Raw genomic sequence first — 22884 nt, forward strand, 5'->3', positions numbered from 1 at the left:
TTTATATGTTTGTAGGAATTTATCCATTTGTTCTCGAGAGTCCAATTTGTTTGCATATAGGTTTTCATAATATTCTGTTAAAATTGTTTGTATTTCTGTGGTGTTGGTTGTTATTTCTCTTTTCTCATTTGTGATTTTATCTGAGTCCTTTCTCTTTTTTTCTTGGTAAGTCTGGCTAGTTTATCAATTTTACGGATTTTTTCCAAGAACCAGTTCCTGCTTTTATTGATCTATTCTATTGTTCTGTTCATTTCTATCTCATCTATTTCTGCTCTAATCTTTATTATTTCTTTCCTTCTGCTGGTTCCGGGTTTTGTTTGTTGTTCTTTTCTTAGCTTCATTAGGTGTAAGCTTAGGTTGTTTATTTGAGATTTTTCTTGCTTTTTGAGATAGGCCTGTATTGCTATAAACTTGCCTCTTAGAACTGCTTTTGCTGCATCTCAAAGGTTTTGTACCATTGTGTTTTCATTTTCGTTTGTTTCTGTGTACTTCTATATTTCTTCTTATATGTCCTCGTTGACCCATTTATTGTTTAGTAATACGTTATTTAACCCTCCATATATTTGTGGTCTTTCCAGATTTTTCTTGCAGTTGATTTCTGGTTTCATAGTGTTGTGGTCAGAAAAGATCCTTGGTATGACTTCTATCTTCTTGAACTTGTTAAGGCTGGTTTTGTAGGCTAATATGCTATCTATTCTGGAGAATGTTCCCTGTACACTTGAAAATAATGTGTATTCTGCTATTTTAGGATGGAATGTTCTGAATATATCTGTTAAATCCATCTGTTCCAGTGTGTCATTCAAAGCCATTATTTCCTTATTGAGTTTCTGTTTAGATGTAAGTTGGTGTTAAAGTCCCTATTATTATATTATAATCAATTCATTATGTTTGTTATTAACTGTTTTATGTATTTCGGTGGTCCTGTGTTGGTGTATAAATATTACAATTGTTATATCTTCTTATTGGATTGTCCCCTTTACTATTATATAGTGTTTTTCTTTGTCTCTTGTTACAGTCTTTAAAGTCTATTTTGTCCAATATAAGTATTGCTACTCTTGCTTTCTTTTGACATCCATTTACATGATGGACATTTCTCCATTCCCGCATTTTCAATCTGTAGATGTCTTTAGGTCTAATAAGAGTCTCTTGTAGGCAGCATATGGATGAGTCTTATTTTTCTATCCATTCTGTCACCTTTTGATTGGAATGTTTAGTCCATTTACATTCAAAGTAATTATTAATAGATATGTACTTACTGCCTTTTTTATTACCTGTTTTGTGGTTATTTCTGATGATTTCTCTGATCCTTCTCTGTTTCATGTTTTGCTGATTTTCATTAGTGATATATTTGGATTTCTTTCTCTTTAGTCTTTGCTTGCTTATTTGTGGTTTTTTTATATATGGTTACCATCAGGTTTGTAACCTCTCTGCATATAGCAGTCTATAATAAGTTGATGGCCATTTACATTTGAAACCATTCTTCTCTCCTCCCCATTTTTTAGGTATATATTATATTTCATATCTTTTTTGTGAGTTTCTTGACTCAATTTTTGCAGAAATATTCATGTTTACTGATTTTGTGTTTCCTACATTTATACTGTCACTTTGGGTTTCTGCTTTCCACTCAAGGTGACCCCTTTAATATTTCTTGCAGGACTAGTTTAGTGGTCACAAACACCTTTAGTTTGTTTTTCTAGGAAATTCTTTATCTTTTCTTCTATTCTGAATAATAGCCTTACTGGATAGAGTATTCTTGGTTGCACATTTTTCCCATTCAACACTTTGAACATAGCGTGCCACTCCCTTCTGGCTTGGAAAGTTTCTACTGAGAAATCCCCTGATAGCCTTATGGGTTTTCCCTGTAAGTTACTAACTTCTTTTGTATTGCTGCTTTTAAGATATTTTCTTTACCACTAGATTTTGTTAATTTAATTACAATATGTCTTGGTGTGGATCTGCTTTTTTTTTTTAAGATTTTATTTATTTGTCAGACAGAGAGAGGACACAAGTAGGGGGAGAAGCAGGCAGAGGGAGAATCAGGCTCCCTGCTGAGCAAGGAACCCAATGTGGGACTGGATCCCAGCACCCTGGGATCATGACCTGAGCCAAAGGCAGATGCTTAACCAATTGAGCCACCCAGGCATCCCGGATCTGCCCTTTTTTTTTTTTTTTTTTAACTTTGTTAGGGATTCTCTATGCCTCCTAAATCTGGGTATCTGTTTCTTTCCCCAGACTAGGGAAGTTTTCAGCTGTTGTTTCTTGAAATAAATTTTCTGCCCCCTTTCCTCCTCTTCTTCTGGGACTCCTGTAATACAAATGTTATTATGTTTGATGGAGTCGCTCAGTTCCCTAAATCTATTCTCATTTTGTATAATTTTTTTTTTCTCTGAAATTACTGTCTGTTCTCGGTCACTGATTTGTTCCTCTGCTTCTTCCATCCTGCTAGTCATTTAATCCAGTGCATTTTTCATTTCATTTCATTTATTGAGCCCTTTATCTCTGCTGTGTTATTCCTATGTCTGTGTTAAGGGTCTCACTCATGTCTTCACTTTTTTTTCTCAAGTCCAGTGAGTATCCTTATGATCCTTGCTTTAAATTCTCTATTAGGCATGTTACTTATCTCTCTTTTGCTTAGATCTCTGGCCACGGCCTTGTCCTGTTCTTTCATTTCAGATGAATTTCCCTATCTCCTCATATTGTCTGCCTCTCTATGTCTGTTTCTGTGTATTAAGTCAGATATGTCTTCTGCCCATGAAAGTAGTGAATTTGTGAAGAAGAGATGCTGGAGTGTTCTGCAGTTCAGTGTCCCCTGTTCACCAAAACCTGGCATTTCAGGAGCATATCCTATGTGTACTGCTTACACCCTGTTGTTTTGTCTAAGTCACTTTTCCTTCCAGTTTATGCATCTGTACTGACTTTACTTATTGTGGGCTGTGCTCACTCTCTGTGGTGTTAAGGGCACCCAGGCAGGCCAGCTCGGAAAGGCCATGCCCACTGGGAAACTTGGGAGTGGGTTGGCAGTGTTAGCAAAATTTATTTTGGGCCACTGGTCTTATGCCATATCCCCAGAAGCACTACAGCAGCTGGGGGCTGGGCACCAGGGCGGTAGGAGATGCATGGCTGGGTGTGGTGAGTAGTGGCAGCTGTGCACCTAGCATTTGAGCCCAGCATGTGATAGTGGCTGGGGGTGTGCAGCCAGACACAGCACAACTGCTGTGTGCTGTGCACTGCAGCAGCTGTACATCCAGCTGCTAGGTGTGGCATACAACAGTGGCTGGGCTCATGGCTGGGCACCATGCTGCAGCTAGGCAGGGCCCCTGGTGACAGCTGAGAACCTGGCATGTGGGTGGGGCATTCAATAACTTAAACAAAATTTGTCCTGAGCCCTGGGCCAAGCCTACAAGTTTTTGTGCAGCCCCACCTCCCACAAGTGGCTCTGTGTTTATGCTGGGGCAGGGGTGAGTGAGGAAAATGGCACCTGCCAGCTCTCTCATTTTCAAAGAAGTCCCTCAACATGCTCAGAAATCAGTATGAACAGATCTTTCTCCCTTTGGCCCCCAGTGTTGTGTGAACTACAGTTTTTATGTTGCCTTTCTATGTAGGCTGCTGTCTCTTTAAGGGCAGTGACCCAGCCATTACTCACTCTCCAGGCTCACCCAGTTCTGAGTCAGCTGAATTTTAAAGCTCCAGGCTCTAGGTTCCACTGGTTTTACAAACTCACAGAATTCAGCCCCTCTGGTTTTTAAAGCCAAATGTTATGGGGGATTAGTCTTCCTTGTATGAGCTCCCTGGTGCAAAGGTCCATTTCTCTGCCCTTCTCCTGCATGCTGCTCCATCCCTTCTGCTAGCAGCCTCATTCAGTCTTTCTAACCTTCCTAACCTTTCAGATGCAGCTTTTTCTCTATTCTTAGTTGTGGAGTTTGTTCTACTAGTTTTCAGATCGCTCTCTGGCTTATTGACTTGGATGTGGATGATATCTAGTTGCAAATGTGGGACAAGGTGAGCTCAGGGTCCTCCTACTCTGCCATCTTCCCAAACTCCTCTGAGAACTAACCCTTTTATCATTATGTAATGTCATTCTTTATAACTGAAAATTTTCTTTGTTCTTAAGTCTGCTTTGTTTGAAAATTATATAGCTTCTTCAGCTTTCTTCTAAGTAGCATTATTTTGGTATAACATTCTTCATCTTTTTACTTTTAGTCTAAGTCTTTATATTTAGAATGAATTTCTTGTAAAGAACATATAGTTGCATCTTGCTTTTTTCACCCATTCTGACAATGTCTGTCTTTTATTAGTGTCTTTAGACCCTTCAGATTTAAAATAATTATTGATATTTTTGCTTTAATGTCTACCATGTTTTAAACTGTTTTCTATTTATTGCATTTGGTTTTGTTTCCTTTTTTTTTTTTTTTTTGGTACTTCATTTGATTCTCATAAATACCCCATGAAGGAAGCATCTCATATTAATCCCCACTTATTGATAAGGAAATGAAGATTACTGAAATTAAGTGACTTAGCCAAGATTACACAGGACAAAAATAATGGAGCCAGAATTTGAAACTTGACAATGTTCTCTACTTGACTGAACATTCTGTCCTGTATACTGAGCAATTTCAGCAATAAATTTGTGATAAAGCCTTCAAATCAAGTAAAACTATATCCTCAGAATCTCTAAAATCTTTATGCCTCCCCAAAGCTTTTTTCTCTCTAAAACCAACCTGGGAAGGAAGTATTAAGAACTTAGAATCTTTGCTCTAGTTAAGCTAAAACACCATGAATTAACCATCAGTTTATAATAAATTCTAACAAGTTTAGCATGGGTGAAAGGGGAAAAAGGAGTTTTTAGCCTCATCCATGCAGAGACTAGAATTATCCATGGAAACCAAGCCTATAGTTTCAGGGTGCTAGGTTTCTTAAAGAGTAAGAAAAAAATTTAGCCCTATTCTCAAGTAAAGCTGTTCAGTTTTATTTTTCCATTGACTGAGGTCATTTAAAATGATTGTTACAACCTCGCTCCTGAATCACCATCTATTTTCCTATAAAAAGTGCTTCTTCCTGCTTCTGTGGGGAAGAGAGCAAAGACAGAACTGGACTTGAGCCCAAACCATAATTTTAGTAATTACTAAACCAAGTGACTGCAGCCATAATTGAGTCATTCAAAGCCAAATGGTAGCAGTAATTAGTTTGTCAAATTTGAGTAAAAGAGTTTTTTTGGAGGGAACAAGTTGAGTTGAGCTAAGGAGGCCTGAACTGTCAGCCATGAAGTGGAATACTTTTTCCAAGCAGAGAGGGTCTTCCCAGCACCATGGTCCTCTTGTGTGACAGTGATAGATGTTCCTCATTACAGATTATGGCCTTGTCACGTTTAAACTAATCTCTCTTCATGTCTTCAGGCCCTGCTCATTCCCCTGGGCAGCAGTCATCAATTTACATGAAGAGGCACCTAGGGAAACACAGAATCTATTTATCACACTTGCTCAGAGTATACTAACAGTGACTTCAAACAAAGCATGGATCCGCATTTCAATCGGACTTCCCCTTTACAGCATCTTAAATAGTGTCAAAGGATGTATCGTTAAGAAAATGGATGGAAGGGAAGGGAGAGACTTCTGAGAACTATGGGAGTTAGTGAACACCACCCTCATATGCCCGGCTCAGTGTGTACAGAATCCAACATGATTTAGACTTCTTAGACTTCCTTTAAACTTTCTGGACTTCCTTTAAACTTTATAGAGTCACCTTACTTGTGGATCACCACATCAGCGTGCCAGCTGATGGTAAAAAGCCACCTTAGGTTAGGAATTCAGAAGCAAGATAGGCAGAGTTCATTTCTGAAAATCCTCTTCCCTCCAATTCATCAACCATAGCCCACATTCAATTATTTGTTCCATTACCAGCATTCCCTACTATCTCTTGCCAAGTTCTATGTTCCTTCTAGTGAGATTGGTCAGTGGTATCTTTGTCCAAAGCTAAGTTTTCCTCACTGTTTCCAAGGAATGTGCTTTCTTCCCAAAGTTGTAAATGTCTCAGGGTTTGCTAACAATATAAATGACACTGCTGGCATTCTTTCATGGTCAGAAAGACAAGTGGAAAGCAAATATTTCAATGTTGGGGGAGTCAAGATCCCAGAGTTCCATCAATTCAAAGGGTTGGAATTCCTTCTCCTTTCTGAATTTGATTTGAACATAATCAGCACCTATTTATATTGAGTAATTTTGCTGGTTTTTTTCCCTCAAAAAGATTCTTGTCTTTTGTAGATATACCTATCAATTTCATACAGTAAACTAAAACATACTACTATTTATTTTCAATAATTTTATATGCCTTTTCTCATAAAAGATGATTTTCCTTATGTTGATATTTCCTATCACTTTCACACAATGGTTATTTGAGTTGATGTATTTTACTCTTACCATATTTCCACTAGAATTGCCTAATAAATGTATGACCGGACTGCATTTTAATCAAAAATGGTATGAAATCTGTCCAAGATGTCAATAAAGGATGGGAATGGGAGATTAAGCAGATTATGACTAAAACCAAGAATTAAAGAAAAAAGATTTCATGTGTATATCCCACAAAGTTGATATTACTCATCAAACTAGTGACAGCGGTGCATGAAACTAAAAAATTATAGCCAAAGTCATGATTAAAGACAAATTGATTGCTTTACAAGCTTTAATGGACAAATCAGAAAAAAAGGAATAAACTACGTTTTTAATTTAAGAAATTAACAAATAGAGCAATCCAAAATGCAGAAAAAAAGGTGAAATAAATATAAAAGCAAGCGATTCTAAAATAAGAACAAGAAAGATTGGTGAATTCATAAATACACTGAAGATATGTTTAAACATAGTAATAATGAATGGGAAAAGGATATTATCAAAAACAGGAAAGATATTTAAAACATTAGAGAAAAATCTGAACTATAGCACTTAGCTTATATAATTCATTATCTTGGTAAAGTTTGCTGTAAAGCCATATGCCTACAAATGAGACCACCTTAATAAAGGAATCCTCACTGAATTTAGACTGGACTTGCCTCATGTCTTCATGTCCTTCTCAAACTCCTCCTGCCTCTCTGCCTGAAATTGAAAAAGATGATTTCACACTGACCCGAGGAGTCCCAGATGGCTGGGCGTGGATTCCCCTCAGTGCACAGATAGGAACTGTCATGTTTCCTGTCCTCTCTACACCAGGTAACTCAAATAGGAAGATAATTGCTCCCCAGAAAACAGCAATATTAGACCATATAAAATAATAGTTGAATTTTCTCCTTTTGCTGCCTCTGCAACAGGCTACCTAAGCTGTGAAAGAAAGGACTTTTTTCATGAAGGAATATATTTTCACTATTTCTATTGGATTTTTAAAATTCTTTCCTAGATTATTTCTACATTGTTCCAATCTATTCCCAGAATTTTAGACTTTTAGGGCAGGAAGAGAGTTCAGAGTCTTATGATTGCTTACATTTGTGCTTTTATGTATTCTGTTTCCTCAGATTGGAGTGACGTTACCTCCATTTCTTTGTCAGCAAACTCTTAATTCTTCAGCATATATTTCATAGCTTCTTTGAAAGTCCATTTCTGACCATTCAGGTTGTTGCATGCCCTTAATTTCTCTGTAACTCCCATGATACCTTGGAATTTTATGCACATTCCTATTTAGAAGCCGCTGGGGATATTAGTTAAGAGAAACACACTCTGGAGTCAAAAGACCTGGATTTGAATCTCAGCTCCACTATTTAACGGATATGTGTCCTCCAGTAATCTGCCTATCAGATTCCTCATCTGTGAAAGGGAGATGATAATAGGTATGAGGATTAAAAGGGTTAATGTATGTAAAGTGCTTAGCATAGTGCCTGGCACTGAGTTAATGCTATAATGCACTGAATATATTGTGGTGAAAGGCAGAATGATTGCAAATTTATTTGTTTATCATCTAACTGAGATTGTGAGCTCTTTGAAAACAGGATATGCCATTCATTCGTTGAAAGAATAAATAAGCACCTTCATCTTTTTAACAAATATATTGAGATGTAATTTACATGCTGTAAAATTCACCATTTGAAGTGTTCGATTCAATAATTTTTAGTAAATGTACCAAGTTGCACAACCATCACCACAATCCAGTTTTGAAGCATTCTGTCACCTTATTTGCTTCCTTGTGCCCACTTACAGTTAATACCTATTACCATCTTCATTTTATGATTGAGGAAACTGACACTAAAAGAACATTATTTGACTTTCTTAAGGCTATACAAATGATAAGTGTGATAAGCAGGTCTAGAACTCTCAGACTTCCTCCATGTCCAAACCCGTTTCATTACACAATGCTGTCTGCCATGATAATCTAACAGTAACCAAATCTGAGAATCAGGCATTATGCTAACTGTATTTGTCAACAATTTATTATCATATCATTATTAGTTTTTCCATCATTATCATTGGTGAAGTTTATAATATATAACACTAATTGCCTACCCATCCTAGGCATTATGATGCATAGATTTGCTCTTTCAAAATAGAAGCTATCACTCATGCCATGTGGCAGCTTCAGCCATTCCTGAGTTTCAAATGTGCTCAAAGACTTTACTGTCAGGGCCATGCCATTTTCAATTTTATTGATTTGCCTGGCTGCCAACTTGGCCAACTCAATCCAGAATCCTAAAATCTATCAGTAAATGAGTGATGAAAGCTGGAATATGAATTAGAAATCCTAATTCCATGTAAAACAGTTGTTGTGGTCAAACTTATGCTTAACAATATCAATATTTTAGAATAGACATAGGGGAACAAAAGAAAAATTGATACATTTGCAGTCAAGTCATAAGAAACTTAGATTCCTTTTCTCTATTAGACTTGATTCTTGATGTGTGTAGCTTCTCTCTGCTAATCAAGAAACCATTAGGTATCAAAGTTTTCTATGAATAGTAAAATTGCTTTAGTCCCAGAGCACCACCTTGATTTGCTGTGCTTTGTCAGAGCGTGGCAAAAGTGGATTTTCCCATAAATTCTCTGTGCACCGATAATGTTTTGGTTCATGCTTCGAGTAATGGACTAAATCAGCTCTCACTCGAGGCAGCTGTTCATAACTCACTAATCCAGGATGATTATTTTGTGAAAACAAACACCTCTCAAAACACTTAGCAGGAATCTACTTAAAACGAAGATAATGCTGGCCAATGAAAATGAAAATAAAAAGTTGATGTATAGTTCTTACATTAAGCTAATTAACAACTTGGCATTTCTAACATTGAAAGCACCCAATTATCACAGGCCAAGATACTGGCCGTCAACATTTTTGTAATGCAGCTGGCACTAAAAGTACCATACAAATAACTTCCAGCAAAAGGCTAATGGAGACAGACACTAATACCCCAGACCAGCTTGAAAATGGAAACTGGAACCCAAAGCAATTAGACCTTTCATTACGGAAAAAGTAACTGTGGCCATTCAAGAGTGACACGATTAAGACATCCAATCACTTCTCTGAAATAAAATACTACCATCTTTTATTTTGCCCTGTGTGAGGTTGAACTTCATCCTATCTTAGAAATGTCTAAGGACATGTGTAACCATCCTTCCGAAAGTGTAGCAAAAGATGATCAGAATGCTCTACTCATAAGATGACATTGCTGGAAGGGATGTTAGCCTTCTCATACACACCCAGCATTTTATGTGTATATTCAGGGAATTTGTGGATTCTCTGAACCCCATTCATGGAAGTTACTATTGTAATGTTAACATAACAGAGCAGAAAATTGCAACCAGGGACAAGCAAAATTATAAGCAAGTTTGGAGAACCAAGAGAGGAATGCTTTTTTATAGAGGAAAGGGGGAGTTGATAGAATCTGTTATGGGATTTTGAAGTATAGGGGCTTCTCGCTGGCTGAGTTGTGACTGTCTCTCATTGACTGGGCTGTTGCCGGAGGTGGGGAAAGAATAAAACTTTCTTTTTCCTGCTGAGGTAATAAAGTAGTATCAACTTGCAAGGTTCCTCTCTTCCTGTTGGATTTGTAATTGGTGATGAGTAGGATGTGAAAGCTCCTCCTGCTGAACTTCCCAACTCCACTTTAGTGAGGTTCTCCTTTACTAATTTTCACAATAATGAAGTCTCCATAAAACCCTGAAAGGATAGGGTTTGGAGAGCTTCCAGGTTGGTGGACATGTGGAAATACAGGGAGAATGGTTCACTTCAAGAGGGCATGGAAGCCCCATGCCCCTCCCTACATTCCTTGCTGTTATATATCTCTTCATCTGGGTGTTGATTTGTACCTTTTAATAACTTTTGTAATAAATCAGTAACCTAGTGAGTAAACAAGTTTCCTGAGTTTTATAAGGTGTTCTCGCAAATTTATCAACCCAAGGAGGAGGTCAGGGAAACTTGTGATTTATAGCCAGTCAGAAACACAGGTAACAACTTGGCCTTATGTTTGGCATCTGAGGTGGAGGACGATCTTGTGGGACTGAACCCTCAACCTGTGGGATCTTATGCTATCTCCAGGTAGATGGTGTCAGAATTGAGTTAAATTGTAGAATGCCCAGCTGGTGTTCCCAAGTATTGCTTGGTGGTGTATGGAGGAAAGCTCCCCCTTAGGCCCATACAAACACACACACACACACACACACACACACACAGAGGCACACACACATCCACATGTTGGAATTGGGTCCAGGAACCCAAAATAATGTTCAACTTTGTATTTGTGGGGTTTATCCATTATTGATATGTGTCGTTTATTTTAACTGAAATAATATTCCATTGCATGAATGTATTACATTTTATTCATTCTAATTGAAATCAATACCCTAGTAACAGCTCATTCCCCTCCTGGTAGACTGGCCCTATCGGGCTCTCAGACAAAGCTGGACAGGCCTAGATTCTAATATGGACTAAAATAAAGCTCAAGCCAACATCTCCACTGTTCTTATTATTTTTCTTCTTATTATCTTATTATCCACTGTTTTATTATTTTCAATTCTGTCTCAGCTCAGAGAGGCAAGAAAATGAAATATTTTATGTGCATTGTTGCCAATATATTAAATATACTCTATTCTTTATCGAGGAAGGGTCAAGCTTCGTTAACTGCCTCTCAAAGGAATTGGAGTGCAAGGGAATGAGGAGGAAGAGTAGTCAGATGCTTCTTTAAGTATAGACATTTTTTATGCAGGTTTCATGACTTGAATCAGCTATAACACTGATTAAATAATTAGGAAATCAAATTTGCGTTACTCACTTGTATTACTCTGCAGCCACTGGCAATTGTGACCTTGAAACCTTCTCATCCTAATCTTTTCTTTCACTGAAATAATTGTTTTTTTCATGTGTTTTTTAAATAATATGGGGTTTTTTCAGAATTCCATTATTGGATTATAGTATATAGACAGCATGGATTTTGGGGGGTTTTTTGGAAATAATATGAATCTTGGTTGAAAAGGGTTATTAATGATTTTAGCAATTAAGAAAATGACTTTTATATTTATCATTTCCAGTTATTTCATTTTTCAAATATGAATCTAGTGATAGACTCTTATATTAGGAAATTTAAATATAGGGTTAACTCTAAAAAGTTGATAGCAATTAGCCAAGCAGAGGGAACCTCTAACCCAATTGTATAGTTATGGGAGTTGGTGAACACTGTGCATTATTGCAAATTACCAAAACAAGAAAGCCAGGCAAAACAATTATATAAAAGTCTTCATTTTTATGTATTTTAATTGTAAAAAGAATGATATAAACATTGTTTATAAGAAGGTATAATCCAAATTCCAACATAAAAGCAAAACATAAACTGGAGTCTGAAATAACAATTACCAATGCAGTTGATATGAATGCAAAATAAAAGAAGTGCTTTCATTCATTATTTGTTTTGCATTTTAATACATTATATGAGTAACCCAAATAATTTATTTTGTTCAATATCATCTGCATTGTTTCTAAGCCCATAAAAACGAGTTCTTAGTCCTTTGTCTATGTACTGGCTCAGGGTAATTTCTGTTTTGTTTGTTTTTCTTTCATTCTGAGCATTTATTAATTGATTTTAAAAGAGAATTGCTTTCCTCCAGTACATTCCACAGAAGCCATCAGCCTTGCCGCAACCACTAGTCTTTCTGGCATTCCAGAGCTTTTTCTTGTACACTCTTGTGATGAGAGGATGGGTCAGGAAGAATCACTTCCAGGTTCTACCCAGAGCTGAAATGAGATCTGCCATCATAAAGGATGCCCAGGATTTACTATGTAACACTGTGAAGAGTTGCCCCCACATCATTCCCAAGGCAATAGTCTCAGAAGTATATTGACAACTTGTCTTTACGGTCAGTCCCATTTGGAACATGCAGAACAGATTCCCAAATGCTCTGTGACTTCTGCTGACTTACACAGACTGCCTCCAACCCTATGTCACCTTAGAAAAACTGGAAGGTGTGAAATGATGTTACTTACCCTTCTGTCCCATGGCTCTACCTGCAGGTTCACCAAATCTTGACAACTACAGAATGCGGTTCAGGCTCTCCCCTTCTCACCACTACTATTAGATATACAAAATAATGAATACAGGTTATTTGGGAAAGGGTTTTAATAATAGCCTTTTGATAACAGACAGAAGTCTAAATGTAATTATGTAATGAATTGCTGTCCAATTTTTAATCTAATGAATTACTGATATTTAACAAATAATATTTACTGTATGCTAATATTCTAAAACATATATTTTTCCAATATCTTACACTTCAATAGAAAAATATTACCTAAATAAATTCTGCATCTTGAATTTGTGCCCTTAAGGCTCTCTTTACTATTAAGGGCTGATGTTGACAATAGACTAATACTCTAGATTTATTAAAAATTTACAAATTAGGAAAGGTTCTAGCCAGATTAACCCAGATATTAATCCATTTGTTCAACAGTTCAATCAATTAAGCATTCTTGTAGAAAATAACTGAAAAGCTTGGTCCATTGCAAAAGTCAAGCAAAAGACAGAAAAGGATGATTTGTCACTTTTTCATAGCAAGAAAAAAATGGGTATTACAAAAAATAGGAGTAAAAGAGTAGAAAGGAAAGAAAAAGAGGGAGAAGAGAAGGAAGAGAGTCAAATGTATAAGTCAAATTAAAAGTTATATGGGGATGATAATATAAGAAAATTTATTAATTTGATATGAATTAAATGATATCAATTAGAAAAGGGTATATTGTTTTAAAGAAGACAGTGACAAAATATTATGTACATGTTACTACTAAAGCTAAATGTGCATATACTCCCGTGAAACAGCAGTTACACTCCTGGGTAAATATCCAACGCAAGAAGACATGTACAAGAATGTTCATAGTAGCCCAAACTGGAAACCATTCAAATGTCTATCAACAATAGAATAGATAAGTCAATTAGGGTATATTCCAACAATGAAAAAGAATGAACTCCTAATACATGCAATAACATGAAATAATCTCAGGGATGCCTGGGTGGCTCAGTCAGTTAAGCATCTGCCTTTGGCTCAGGTTGTGATCACAGGGTCCTAGAATTGAGCCCCACCTCTGCATCCAGCTCTTTCCCTCTACCCCTCCCTCATTCCCCACTTGTGCTCTCCCTCTTTGAGCACATTCTCTCTCTCTCCCTCAAATAAATAAATAAATTATATATATACATATATATATATTTTTTTTAAGAGAGAATCTCATAGACATAATGTTCAGTGAAAGAGGTCAGACACAAAGGTTCTGTGGTAAACCACTGCATTTACACAGAATTCAAAAACCTGAAAACAAATCTATGGTTATAACAGCCAGAATAATGGTTCCTTGAGGGGTACTGATTGGGAGGAGCTTGAGAATACTTCTAAGATACTGGAAACATTCAAAGTCTTCATTCAAGGGGTGGTTATGTGGTTGTATACATATATTCATGTAAAAATGTGAAAATTCATTTTGCCATACACTGAAGACTTACGCACTTTATTGTATGAAAGTTATACATCAATAAATAATAAAAATAAAATAATGATTATGCTGTTTAAAGATAGTGCCAAACACAGCAAAGTGGAATCCAAAATATTTAGCTACCAGTATAGCATGAGATTTGACCAATCAGAAAAAATGTCCAACCAAACAGAATGTATGTCATGTCTCAAAGGACTGCTATTCAGAAGAGACAGAAATTCGAGCCAGAAGAAACAGTGATTCTAGCTTTGGAAACTCCTTTCTAAAGTTGTTCAGGGCATGCCTCAGCTGATGATTTCCTCAGACCTCTATACTTACTTATCCTGGTTGACATTTCTTTAAAATTCAAAATATCTGGTCTTCTGTTCTAATTCTAAATTCCATTCCCTGGCACCACTGTTTCTTCCTTCTTCTCTCCCACAAACACAAGCTTTCTCAAATTTCTCTAAAATAAAAGAACCGTTTAGTCTTGAAGATCTCTTTCTGCTTAAACTCTACGTTTTCTGTCACATTAAGTTAAATTGTAGTCAATATTTTGCTTTAAGAAAGATCTTTGTTTAATTTCCTACTCCATCATTTACCATCATTTACATGCTCACCTAAGCAAGTGTCCTCATCGTCTCTCTTTTATTTTCAATTTTTAATCGTGTCAGTCAAATCTGCTGTTGATGACAAGTGAGACTTGCTACAAGAAGTTTCTCTTTACCTTCTTTTTCACTGCCCTGGATGTAACTTTTTAGATTATTTCTGCTTTTTGGTTCTCTTGGTACTCCTCTCAAAGCTGTGGGTAATATGGTTTTGCTCCTTTTTAAAATCAACTCTGACAATATATGTCACTTTTGTCCAATTTTCTGGTCATGCAGTGCCTTCATATGAATTTTCTAATCGTATGAATCTTACCTCCCCAAGATGAAAATGAAAAGACTCAATTCCTCAGCCTCTTTGCAGGTAAGGGACATGCTACAGGACCAGTATGTGACTTCATTTAATCCAGTCAGACTCAATAGTATGTGAGTGTGCTTTGGAAGTAAGGACTTGAGGAAAAGGGCTTTAATCCATTTTTCTTTGCTGAGAGGTTTGGGGTAGCAGATTATGAGGGCATTGGTGATTCTGGTTTTCTTTAGTGTTCAGTGGGGCAGCCATAGTGACACATTTCTTCATTAGACTATTTTTGCTTTGTGGTCTTAGAGATTGTTTCTGGAAGCTTAATTCCAAACCTTGTTATTTCACCCTACCCCAAATTATGTGAGTTTCCCAGTATTCTTTTTAATACACTTCTTCTCTGCTAGTCAGCTAGAGTTATATAATTCAATTGCCTCTTCAATATGAATGATGAGCGTTTAGGTCAATTACTCTACACTCATCCTCCTCCCTGCTCTCTGTTAAATATTAATATTATAATTTTAATTCTTTTATTGATGATCTGTGTAATTGTTGCCATCAATTTTCATCAGTTTCTCTTGATTTCTCACTTTCTAATTGGAAGGTATTAGTACCCTGCCTTTCCTTCACTTTCATCCAACCTAAACCTTTTCCAGTTATTCACTTCTCACTTATGTCAGTTTCACTTTTACTTTTATGTTGTCTGCTAATATTTACATTCTGCTCTGTAGCCAGATCGTGGACTTCTATGTTTTGTATAGGTTGGTTGATACTAAAGTTAAAAACCATTGCATGGGTTATTTTTTAAATTTTGTGAATACGTAATTTGAAGCCTTGGAACGTGCTAGCATTATTTTCTTCCTCTTTGAAACCAATATCATGACCTCTGTACTACATAAAGAGGACTGTTACTAGTATCAGGTCAAATATATCACTATTTCTTGCACTCTAATAATTGCTTAAGATCATATCACATTTCAATTTACTTAATTTGAACTATGACTTTCTCTCATTCTTATATTATTTGACCTTATCCTATTCTCAATTACTTTCAATTTTTAGTTATGCTTTCTATTATGTCAGGAGTTTTTTAATCTTTTTCTTTTCTTTTTCACAGAGTTATCCATCATCCTTTTGCCATGACCAGGATGGTTTGTCCTGTAGATCTGCTACCAAACTGTTACTGTGGGACTTCGTTTCTTTGTTCTCCCAGGGTAAATTTACTCTTTCCTGGATTACTTCATCTTCCACAGCATTGATTTGCTCCCTTATTTTGTTGAAATATACTATCAAATCACTGTCTGCAAAACACAAATGAGAGGTAAAGTTGATAATTCCTTGCACACTTGTAAGTGTCCTTGGTTGAATATAGACCTCTGGGTGGAAAATAGCCTTTCTTCAGAACTTTTAGGCATCACTATATTGTCCACTAACTTCCAGTTTTGCTGATGCCAGGCTGAAACCACTCTTTCTCATCTTTTATAAGTGACTTGTTGTTTCTCTCTGGATACTTTTAGGATTATCTCTTTATCTTTCATATTCTAAAGTTTTAAAAACCAAAGGCTATGTGCAAATCTTTAGTCAGGTATTTCATTGGATACTTGATGGGTCTTTTCAACCTCAAGACTCATGTCCTCACTTCTGGGAAATTTTCTTCCATTATTTCTCTGATAACTTCCTTGAGTCTGCTTTCCTTTCTCTCTTCCTATGGAAATCCTGTTAGCGGAATATTGGATTACTACATCTGTTATCTTTTACCTAACATTATCAGTTTCTTTGTCTTTTTGTTTCATGCTACAATATTTTCTCAAATTTGTTTTCTAGTTCTCCTAGTAAATGTCTTATGTCTGCAATTTTGTTTTCAATCTCTAAGATTTTCCTGTTCTATCAGTATCCCAATTGTATGTCATTCTTCTTATTTTGTAATTTCTTCCAAATATCTTTGTATGTAATATTTAGAATTTCACTAAGTTCAGTATTGTATATACAGTTGACCCTTGAATAACATGGGTTTGAGCTGTGCAGGTCCACTTATACATAGATTTTTTTTTATAATACAGTACTGTATTTTCTCTTCCTTATGATCTTTTTTTTTTAAAGATTTTATTTATTTATTCGACAGAGATAGAGACAGCCAGCGAGAGAGGGAACACAAGCAGGGGGAGTGGGAGAGGAAGAAGCAGGCTCATAGCAGAGGAGCCTGATGTGGGGCTCGATCCCATAATGCCGGTATCACTCCCTGAGCCAAAGGCAGATGCTCAACCACTGTGCCACCCAGGCGCCCCTTCCTTATGATCTTCTTAACATTTGTTTTCTCTACCTTTTTTGTGAGGATACAGTATATAATATATGTAGCATATAAAATAAATTTATATTATCAGTAAGACTCTGGTCAACAGTAGGTTATTAGTAGTTAAGTTTTTGGAGAGTCAAAAATTATATGTGGATTTTTTACTGCATAGGAGGTCAGTGCCCCTAACCCCCAGGTTGTTTAAGGGTCAGTTGTAATTTATTTTTACATATTCCCAGACATATGTAAGTTGAAAATAGTTAATGAATAAGGCTTTTCTTAATTGATTTCCCCCCGAATTATCTTTTTTTCCTTCAACATCTTTTTTCTTTCTTTTTTGTACTGTACTTTCTTTCTCATATGTAGGGCGATTCTTGGTTGTCCACTTGCATTTAAACAGAAGTATGGTATAGTTGGTGTCCAATGCTGGAGCACTGTCAACACAAGGAAATTGTGTACTTTCATAAATATAGAGTTTGAAACAGGCAAACTAATCTCCATTGTTAAAAGTCAACATAGTCATTTACTTTTGGTGGTGCAGGACTGCAGGGGGCTTATGGGAGCCCCTAAGACACTAGATGTTTTCTATTTCTTGATCTAGGTCCTGGATATAGAGGTACCGTTCCTTTGTGAGAATTTATCAGCTATAATCTTGTGATTTCTTCAATTTTACATATATATTTATACTTGACTAGAAAGAGGTGGAAAACATTTGATAGTAAGACACAGAAAGAAGTCAAAAATTTAAGAGAAAGCTAAACAATTAGGGAGTACACTCCAAAATGTTCTTGATCTAGACATTCTGTTTCTTCCCACTAAGGCCCTGAGACTTATCCTATCCTAACACCTTCCTATTGTGTCTGGTGAAGGCAGTCGTAAGTCCTCAAGGTACTTTATGCAGGATTTCTGTAGAAGGAAACCACAGTATCAATTAACCTAAGTACAAATGCATTAGGAACAAATGGGAACTAGAAAAAAAAAAAGCAAGAAGACAAGAAAATAAATGTCACCTTCTATGGGGACTCTTAGTGAATTATCTTTTCTAATTTGGAAGTCCTCCTTTTGTGTTTCCACATGATCCTTGTGTATGTATACCATAGAAATTTTAACATCTCTTTTAATAATCTATTAATGTGTCCCTCCTGTCCTTTGGAATAGCACTATCTAATAGAAGTATGATGCAGGCCATATATGAAATTTCACATTTTCTAGTAGTGATGTCAAAAAAAAAAAAAAAACCATCACAAAACACAAAAAAGAAATAAGCACAATTTAATTTATTTATTTATTTATTTGTTTGTTTATTTATTTATTTATTTTTAAGTAGGCTGCATGCCCAGCCCCCAGCATGGAGCCTAATGCAGGGCTTGAACTCACAACCCTGAGATCAAGTCCTGAGCTGAGATCAAGGATTGGGCACATAACTGACTGAGCCACCCAGATGCCCCTAAGCATAATTAATTTTAATCATAAAATCTAACCATAATAATGTATTTGATTCAATATAACTAAAATATTATCTTAGTATGTAATTAACATAATAAATTATTGGAATATTCAACATTCTGTTTTTTTAATGAAATCTTTGAAATCCAGTGTATATTTTACACTTAAAGCACATTTCAATTTGGACTAGTTACTTTTCAAGTGCTCAATAGCCACATGTGGCCACTGGCTATCATCGCGATGTAGTTCTAAAATGAAGCACAATAAGGGCAGTGACTACTTCTTGTTTTAACTAACAGAGCACCACTATACAGTAGGTGATGAGTAAATAGTCCTTTTTACCACTTCCTTAGACATGTAAAGACTGATATAATAATTATAAGAGGTTCTCAACTTTATTTCATTTACTCTATTTGAGACTTACTATAAACCAGGCCCTGTGCTAGATACCACGAATTAGCATAGGGTATAAACTGAAAAATGAATCACAAAGTGATGTAAAGGTATCTAATTATGAATAAAATGTTATAAATAATCTAGAGTAGAGAGTATGAAAGTTATTGCCACACGTGCTTGAAATTACTTTTAAAATTGTGTTTAATGCTAAACATGTTATGGTTTTATATTAATTCTAGAAAAGTGGTTAAAAGAATAACCTCTGGTATCACACAGAATTGGGTTTGAATTCACCTTCTTAAATTTTTAACTGAAATTAATGGGGATAAAATTGATTCTATATCTAAGAGCTCCTGAAAGCATTAAAAAGACTAACACACATAGGACTTCACATAATGGCTGGCCCATAAAAAGCACTTGATAAAAGTTTACTCTTATTATTGTTATGTCATAGACAGGTCAACATTCTATTAACTATTAACTTGAGGCATCAGATTACCTGATTTCAAAATATACTACAAAGCTATGATAATCAAAACAGCATGGTGCTGATGAAAAAAACAGATGTATAAACCAATGGAACAGAGTAGAGATCCCAGAAATAAACCCACACATAAACTATCAACTAATATTTTATAAGAGAGCCAAGAATATTCAAAAAGATAGTCTCTTGAATAAATGATGTTGGGAAAACTGGATATTCACATGTGGAAAAAATGAAACTGGACCCCTATCTTACTCCATACACAAAAATCAATTCAAAATGTTTTAAAGACATAAATATAAGACCTGAAATTATAAAACTCCTGGAAGAAAACATAAGGAGCAAGCTCCATGGCATTGGTCTTGGCAATGATTTTTTTGGGATAAGAAACCAGAAGCTCAGACAACAAATGCAAAAATAAACAAGTGAGACCACACCAAACTAAAAAGCTTCTGCACAGCAAAGGAAATCATCAACAAAATGAAAAGTAAACCAATGGAATGGGTGAAACTGTTTCCAAACCACATATTTTAAAAGGGAATAATATCCAAAATATACAAGGAACTCCTACAACTCAATTACCAAAAAAACCAAATAACCCAATTTAAAAAATGGGCAAAGGACCTGAATGAACATTTTCCCAAAGAAGACATACAAGTGGCCAATAGGTGCATGAAGAGGTGCTCAATATCATTATCATAAAGGAAATGCAAATCAAAACCACAATAAGATATCACCTCATACTCATTGAGATGTTTATTGTTAAAAAAATGAGATAACAAATACTGGGAAGAATGCAGATAAAAGGGAATACTTGTGCACTGTTGGTGGGAATGTAAACTGGTATAGCCACTATGGAAAACAGTATGGAGGTTCCTCAAGAAATTAAAAATAGAGCTCCATATGCTCTAGCAACCCCACTTGTGTGTATATATCCAAAGGAAATGAAAACAGGATATCAAAGAGATATTTGGACTCTGCATTTACTGCAACATTATTCACAATAATAAAGGTATAGAAACCACTTAAGTATCCATTGGTGGATGAATGGAAGACACACACACACACATATAACACATACACACCGCAATATTATTTAGCCTTTAAAAAGAAGGAAATCTTTTCATTTGCAACAACATGAGTAAAACTGGAGGGAATTATGCTAAATGAAATAAACCAACAGAGAAAAACTAACACTGCATGGAATGACTTGTATATGGAATTTTTTTTTTAAGTCAAACTCAAAGAAACAAAGAAGAGAATGGTAGTTGCCAAGGGCTGGGATGTGGGTTGTGGGGGAGGGGGGGCGGTCAGGAGATGTCGGTAAAAGAGTGTAAGCTTTTAGTTGTAGTATGAATAAGGTCTGAGGATTTAATGTATAAGAGGGTGACTATAGTTGATAATACTTCACTGTATAATTGAAATTTGCTAAGAGAATAGAACTTAAGTGTTGTCATCAAAATGAAAAGAAAAAAGGAAATACATGAGATGGTGGATGTGTTAATTAGTTGAGTGGTGGGAATCCTTTCACAATGGGTACATGTATCAAATCATCACTTTGTACAATTTAATAGATTATAGTTTTAGTTTCTCTTTTTCTGCATAAGGTAATGCTGAAGCAACAGCAAGTGTTTACATTGTTAGGACTTCCACCAAACTTAGGTTTTGTAGTGCTATTTGGAATGAGAAAGCCTTTAAAAACTTAATATTTTCCTTAATGAATCAGTGGCCTTGGCCACGATACTTAAGTATTTTGTGCCTCAGTACACCCATCTGAAAGTAGGAATATGAGATTTAATTGACAGTTATTATTCCTATTAGAAAGAAATATAGTCAAGAAGTAGAAAAAGAAACTGAAATTAGAGCAGGAAAAAAATAACGTGGTGGGTGTTAACTTGCCACCCTAATACATAATATGTTGATGGACAAATAGGCTCTTTTTTGTGAATACCTGGAAATATTTGGGGAGGTGGTATTGTGGTTGTTGAACAAGGAGGTCTTGAATGTGAAGACTGAGATAAAAATAGTACGTTTGAATTACTAATGGTTATGTGACTTTATCTCTTCAGATTAGTAATAATCACCTGCACTATGCAAAAATGTTAATTAATTCTGTTCCCTCTCCATAAGTGTTCCCTCCAGAGATAGAATTTGGTGATGGCAGCATATGGCTCTAGGGAAGTTCTGAATAGATGCATATTTTGCCTTCTTGTAAGGTCAAACTGTTCATGGTAGACTTGTCTCAGCTTAGAGAGATAGGGATGTTTCATATTCAATAAGATATCAATAAAATATTTCACCACGTATCAGGAAAGAATACTCACTTTGTAAAATATCCATCCGAGGTCAGCAGAGAGCTGAGAATAACAAACCACCTTGTAAATTGTGCTACAGTTTATTCATCTCTAAAACAGGGTAATAACATGCTCTCTATCATAGGGCTCACATAAGGATTAAATGTTATCATACGTGTGAAGTAGTAGCATGTAGTAAACATGAACAAAAGGAATTTGGGGGAGTAAACATAAATTAATTCCCTAAACAACAGTGTTCTTATTTGTTTGAAATGGAAAGGAGGTGTTAAAGTATTCAAGTTGGTGGCGTAGAAAGAAGAGCAGAAGGTTCATAGTTCTCATATACCATTAGAGACCCACAATTTCAGCATTAAATCATAGTTCCCCAGGGTATCAGAACCATCAGTGTCTTTGAGATCCTTCATCTTAAGAGTTTTCCTTTTGGCAGCTGATTGATGCCTCTTTGCTGGTGGGGAGAATTTTCCTCACCTGAGAATATCTTCTTCCATTAATTTTCTTATTGAAGTCCTCTTTAATCTTTCAAGGGACATTTTCATGTCATTTCCTCTCTGAATTCTTTGTACACAAAGGTCCTGGATATACACGGTATCCATCAGAATTTAACGAACCTCTCTCTAAAATCCCATATTACCTTGCTTTTCAATCATATCAGAATGAGATTTCAGCTGCTCACCTGGCTTGGACCCAAAGCCTTCTCTGACCCCACAGAGGCATTAGTAGCCAGGACTGAAGCACGGGGAAGCCAGCACTTCAGCTCATGCATTTCTGTTCTAATTTTCAGTTCCTCTTCTTTTCTGGCAATTAGCATCCTCTCGGCACTACGCTCCTGATTTTCTTTTGAGCTCAGCTATTCATCTATTTTAAAGTTCTGTTTTACCCAGGATTTCTAGGTGTTGGTAGCAAGTTTTTTCATATTAGCTGAGTCCACTATCTCGCCTGAACTCCTGTATTTGCTCAAAGTATAACTCTTTATGAAAGCATCTGCTTTTCACCCATGGCAACATAACACTCTTTTTTCAAAGGTGGCATTTTAGACTACCCTTAAAGAAACAGATGACCATAATAGCATTGGGTTCACATCCTTAACATGTCATTTATCAAAACAGGCTTCACCTAGGTTGCATCCAAAGTTTAACTGC

General features: G+C 36.0%; 1 long non-coding RNA gene across 1 annotated transcript in view; it reads left to right on the forward strand.

Annotated features, from left to right (window-relative positions):
* LOC123781066 (uncharacterized) overlaps positions 1 to 22884 on the forward strand; it is a 614912-nt gene that overhangs the window by 464081 nt on the left and 127947 nt on the right. The window contains exon 4 of the long non-coding RNA XR_015727365.1: positions 15932 to 16028. This is a non-coding gene — a long non-coding RNA (uncharacterized LOC123781066). The remainder of the gene's footprint in view (positions 1 to 15931; positions 16029 to 22884) is intronic.

This window comes from Ursus americanus, chromosome 18 (genome assembly GCF_024610735.1).
Source record: "Ursus americanus isolate L20-20 chromosome 18, mUrsAme1.1.p, whole genome shotgun sequence".
Classification (NCBI taxonomy): Eukaryota; Metazoa; Chordata; class Mammalia; order Carnivora; family Ursidae; genus Ursus; species Ursus americanus.